Source organism: Emys orbicularis, chromosome 3, assembly GCF_028017835.1.
Source record: "Emys orbicularis isolate rEmyOrb1 chromosome 3, rEmyOrb1.hap1, whole genome shotgun sequence".
Classification (NCBI taxonomy): domain Eukaryota; kingdom Metazoa; phylum Chordata; order Testudines; family Emydidae; genus Emys; species Emys orbicularis.
This window is the reverse complement of record NC_088685.1, coordinates 200,653,712-200,659,711: the sequence shown is the minus strand read 5'-3', so window position 1 is coordinate 200,659,711 and position 6,000 is coordinate 200,653,712. Positions and strand designations below refer to the sequence as shown.

Below are 6,000 nucleotides of genomic sequence, written 5' to 3'. Positions count from 1 at the left end.
TCACCCCCCACCCCAGCTTCAGTCCCTGCCAGCTGCAGGCGCAGCCAGATTCCCCTGGGGTGGGGCTCTCGTTCTCTAGGGCCCAGCCTGACCCGCGAATTCACCGTTGCCCTCTCAGGGAAAGGGCAAGGTGCCCAACTTCAGCATGGCCGCTCGGGCTTCCATATCGCTTCATAAAGCCACGTCACAGGCAAACGGGCCGCTCTGCCCTAATCTAAGATGGCTCCTACCGCTACCATAAGGAAAAAGGCCAGTTTGCCCGCGTCCAAGATGGCCGCTGAATCCCCTATTCTTACTATAAGGCGACGTGCGCTTTGCCCGGGTCCAAGATGGCCGCAGGGCGTCGTGCGCGTCCCTGGAAGCCGCTAGGGCCAGGCAACAGGCTGAGGCTTCCGCGCGGCTCCAGCCGCTGCCGGAAGTGGCGTGTCCGCGGTTGTTAGTCGCGTTGCTTGCTGGGAGAAATGGACTAAGTGGGCGGTGGGGGGAGGGGGCTGGGTTGGACCGAGGCGGGTCCTGTTGCTGCGGGCTTTGACATGGATTCCCCCTGATGGCGGCCGCCCCGGGAGGCCCCAGATAACACCGGCCTGGTCCCTGTGCGGAGCCACCCTCTGCCTGGCCATGCCAGGCCCAGCCGCCCCTGCAGGAGGCCGGAGGTAAGAGACAGCCGGGGCCGGGCCGCTGCGCTCGGGTGACAGCCGGGAGGCGGCCGGGTCAGGGCGGAAAGGTGAGACCCTGCCCGCCCCCGCCCCTGGGGAGAGCGTCCCGCTGCCTTCTCCCGAGAGCAGGCGTTGACTCAGGAGACACCCGCCCCCACTTCCCCACGGTGCCATAGCCCCCTCTCCCCACCACACAGACTGGGGGGCACAGGCACTGTTGTGAGGCGACATCCTGGGGGGGGGGGCAAGAAACCCCTCATCTGAGATCACAGGAGCCCCCCACTCCGCCCTTGGAGGGCCCAGAGCCTGCTCCTCTGGTCCTGTGCTAGGTGTGGGTCCGGTTTCTCCTAGGACCGGTGCCAGGCTCTTATCTTCTGACCCAGCGGCTGGTGTGTGAGTGAGTCTGACCAGGGCCTGTAGGTTCCTCAATCGTTTCTTTCCCCACTCCTGTGCCTGGCTGTTAGTGGTGAAGATGGGGAAGGCGGTTTGAAGGGCTGTTTTTTATTTTAGTCTACTGCCCCCTCCCCCAAATGGTGATGGGAACCTTCTGAATTTCACTCTGCTCCCACAGATGAGTTAAGGCTGCTGCAACACTGAGGTAGTGTAGTGGTAAGTGCTGTAGAAAATCTTAAATGAAACAGGTTGCCTCCCTTGATGGCTGTCCTTTGGGTAAATAGATCGCCCTTATTAGAGGCAACTGTCACGTAGATGCCTGCTTTCTGTTTAGTTCTCACTGTACTCTAGTGAAGCCATACATCAACAAAACTCAATTGCTTGCTGGACGCATGTCTCTAACTAAAGGTCAGACAAAACTCTTCTACCTATCTTGGAAGATACTCCAAAGTGTTTGCTTAAGATAGGGGTTTCCTGTTAGAAATGGGATTTTTAGTGCATGTTTTGCTTCTATTTAATTCCATTAAGTGCTATGATTGGAGGATTGGGTAGAGTTGTATATGATATGCTATTGGAAATTTAAATTGTGCTGTGTTGTTAACCAACCAAACTTTTCTTTTTGCCTTTGTATGACAAGGAGTGCTAGACACAATGTTTTAATAATATTCCACAAACAAATTAAGTAGTACTAAAAGTAATGTTATGCTGTTGTTTTTCAAGCAGAGGAAATCTGAAGTGGGCCAAAACAAAATTGTCAAAATGTTAGAATGGTTCTGCTTATTATTACATTTCAGCATATACCTGTTTTCAGTATCATACGTGGCTATTTAACACGCTAGACACCATCTCTAATAAGAAAACAACTTTTGTTAAAGAGTAAACACAGTAATGCTGTAGTTATTTCAAAGTGGACACTGAAGACAAGTGGTTGGCTGCTTGTTAATAGTGGCCCTGCCTGAATGTTTCACTCTTGACAGTTTCAGTTTAATTTCAGTGTACTGCAATATGCAGTTCCTGTTACAGTGAACTTCTGCTCATAAGTTGTTCTGTAGAAAATAAATCATTAAAAGAGGGTCCCACTGTATTACTAAGTAATTTGTTTCTCCCATGGTTTAAATAAAGAACTGCATTTCATTTGAGCTACTTTTTAGAAGTTGAGCTCATTGTAAAGTGGTCTTATTGAGTTCTGATTAAAAAATGCTATTGGACTTCTTCTGAGATGTTAAACTTAATTATTTCCTTTTCGTTTATTCAATAGCCATACTATTATGAAGTAGACTTTTGGAAAACTCAGCCTACTTAAGCATAGGAAAAAATGCTGGGTTATATGCTATGTGAGCGTGTGTATATGCACACAAACTTGCATTTAGGATGGATTGTTTTAAAAAATCTTTTGTTTTAATTCCTCAGTATAACAACTCCTATACCGGAAACCAGAGATGTAACTTAAAGAATACAGTATTAATAATTTTTGGGTGGGAAATGGGGAAGTCACTTTGCTTTTTCTTTTAAGTAGACCTCTTCCTCATGTGTGGTTGAAAGTAAATAAAATGCAGCTAAGAACTTTAAGCAAATTTAAACCACATTAACTTTCATCCGCAGAAAAACTTTGAACTTAAGTAACTAAGCAAGGATACTTAAGCCCAAAACAATACATGTAAATTTGTTTTCTTTGACTGACATTAAAAAAAAAAAAATCAGTTTTTCTCTTTATGTTCAACCCATGCAAACTACAGTGCTCAGCTGCTCCTGTAAATGATGAGGTGCTTGAACAGTGTCTTGTTTTTAAGTGAACTTCTTCGTTATAGTAGTTTCTTCTAGAAATATTTTTTTCTAAATTTAAAGGTTTGGGTTGGTTGCTACAGGGAACAATTATGTATTGGCAAGGATATCAGCAAGGTGACCTAATAGGTCTTTCCATTTCTATGATTCTAATATTTATTAAATGATTTGAATAACTTGTTTAAAACCTCAGAATCCTTTTCTGAATGAACAGAAGGAAGGTAATTGACTCCATTCACATTAGTGTGTTAGGAAGCAGGTAGCTGGGGAAGGAAATGTGAAACCTGAAGTTCATGTTTTCATTAGAAGACAATGGAAAACAGAGTCTGTTGTTTCAAGACCTGGACTTATGCAAGTACTACGTTGTTCTTAATATACCAGCTATATAGATAACATCATCTGATAAATGATGAATGATGTAAGTCTACTCTTGCTAAGCCAGTATAGCACAATACAGCCTCATGGGTTTTTTTCTTGTTATCCGTTGAATGCATGTTTTTGTTTGTTTGTTTGCTTTAAAACTGGTGAGTTGTAGCAACAATAAAGCGGAGACAGCAGTGACTCGTCTGCCTATTGCAGCAGTACTCCATGTACCAAACTTTGAGTGAACCTTAAAAATGAGAATTCACCTCTGGGGCTGTTGTCATCTGCTTCTTGCTTTAGTGCATATTAAGTTTGAAGGGTTTGTTATATGTAGTTCAGAGCATATTGTTCTGAAATATATCTGTAAGAACAGGAGAACATAATTCTAATGGGATGTAATCCAGCACCTAAAATTTATACTTAAATACTGAGTTTCATGCCGAAAAATATTGCTGACTTAATTGAAAACCGTTCTAAAGTGAAACTTCAGAAGCAGTTAATGCTAAAATTTGTGACTCATCTTGTAATATTTATGTATATTATGGATTAGTAGTTTACTCTGTATGCAACAATACAATGTGTATTACTGCAAATCTAGACCTTAAATTGATTCACAGTCACTGGCTGTAGATAGCTATATGAATTATAGAAATACTCATTCTCTGATAGTGAAGTTTTAGAAGATATAGTAACTGAAACTCCGTTATAGATTATTAGGGAAAAGTATTGAATCTGATTTTGTTAAGGGGACACTATCAATTCTCATTGGGCCAAAAATTTACGTTGTGTATTTAAGTTTCCAAAATCTGCTAGGATTAGAAACATTAATTTAAGTGAAATTATTTAACTGTTTTAAAAAATTCCTCGGCCCAACATAATGCTAGTTCCTGAAAACTGTAAAGTAAAATGTTAGTCCTATTTCATTGCCCAATTTGAGTGAAATACAAAAAGTAAAACAGCAAAAATTAAATTTATTAACTACGAAACAATTTAAAATCTAATCTAAGATATTATTAGTAACCCAGGAAAGGATTTTTTTTCTGAAGTTTAAACAACTGAGTCTCTTGAGTTTCTTTTTTTTTTTTTTTTTTTTTTTTTTAGCTAATGGAAGGCTTTGCAGCTTACTGAGACCACAGGCAATTGATGTAAAATGTTTATAAAGGGATTCAAGAGAAAATGGTATTGATTATTTAAAAATGTTGTGTACATTATGTTTTGTAAATACAAGCAGAGATTAACACAGTTCATATTTTTAGACAAAAATGACCATATTGGATCTTAGAAAACAGTTATTCTCAACTGTTCAGTGTGTCCAAGCACTAATGGTGTTCTGGAACTCCTGCAGCAGAAAATCTTACTGTTGTGACAGAGATAGAATCGAAAACATTGATTTATTTTTCAGGGCTGTCAAAGGTAAAACCTTCTTGTGGATTTTACTGTTAAATTGTAACACTGAAAAGAAAATTAGGCTTAGTAATTGAATTTAGAAACAAATATTAATTTATTCCAATTTGATCAGTAACTCTCTTCCTAGGATTGGTTTTTTGGTAAGTAGGACTCGGAGTGTTGGGAATCAGAAGATGTTTTTTTTCTCCTCACTGTCCACTCCAATCATTCTAGAATGAGGAGTGGGTTTATATACTGCATCTCTGATTTTTTAAATAATTTTTTCTTTCATTATTAGCACATCACCAGTGCATTGTCTAATGTTCTGAAGTTATTATTTAGAGGATTAAAAGTAAATATTCAAGGCCATGGCTCTCCTCTCTATTCCTATTCTCAAATGCATCACTTTGGTAATGTTTGCTCTGCTGTTGACCCAGGTGCAGTTGATAATTGAATAACTTGAAATTAGTGCTGGTTCAAGGCTTCTACCATATCTTCAGGGTCATGGGGAAAAAATGAGGATTTAGCTTGATAAGCCAGTAATGAGTAGAGTTATAAGAGAGGAAGATGTCTTTCAGTAGAAAACACTTGGATGCCCTGAGGATCACAAATCTCATTTTTGTTGAGGTGGTTTTTGTTCCCATTTAAAAAAAAAAAAAAAAACCCTGCAAAGGCAGGAATAAAATGCTGTTGAGGAAGGGGAGATAACAGAAGTTAGTGACTGAGTTCATTTCCCTGCCAATGGCAGTTTTTTTTCACCCAAAGCACTTAAATATTTTAGTGATTGGTGCTAAAGAAATCTCTAACAGCACATTTTTTGATCCTTTTTTTTTTTTTTTTTTCTTCTCTAATCTGCTTTCAGGTGTCTCAAGTAATAGGCTTTCTTCACTTCCCCCAGGGAGAATCAAATGTTACATTTTATTGTTGGAATGTCTTGCTAATCAGCTTCAATTTTTCACTTAACTTCTTCCAACTACTTTTAATTATACTTTTTTACCATCTTAAATAGTTCTCCCTCCTTGATGTTTACACCTTTAAATATTTCTCCCCGTTAGCTCTTTTCTTTCCTTATTAGTCAATTCCTGGCCTCCTAATTTTGTAGCTCTTCTACAGCCTGCCTCTGAAATTGGATGCTCAGAACGGAGCACACTATTTTGAGTATTGTCTCAAGAGCTACATAGAAAAGGAGGTAAACCCTTGATGCCTCTGTGTACATTTCCCAACATTACATTGGTCTTTTTTTCCTGCCATGTCACATTACAAACTAGCTGTCGCTGTGTAGTTGACAAAGCCGGGCTGTCACAGGGCAGGTGTGGGGCTCCAGCTAGAGCCTGTCGCCCCTCTGGACTCCCCATTCCCAGCCATGCTGTGTCCGCCCCACTCAGAGTCTGTCAGCTCCCTGGCTCCCAGCCCAGCTGCT

General features: G+C 40.9%; 1 protein-coding gene across 2 annotated transcripts in view; it reads left to right on the top strand.

Moving 5' to 3' along the window:
- The first annotated feature begins 496 nt into the window (after nt 1-496).
- Nucleotides 497-6,000, top strand: part of AFTPH (aftiphilin) — a 62,189-nt gene continuing 56,685 nt past the window's right edge. For both annotated transcript variants that reach the window (XM_065400379.1, XM_065400377.1), the window contains exon 1: nt 497-653. The gene's annotated coding sequence lies outside the window, so the exon portion shown is untranslated. The remainder of the gene's footprint in view (nt 654-6,000) is intronic.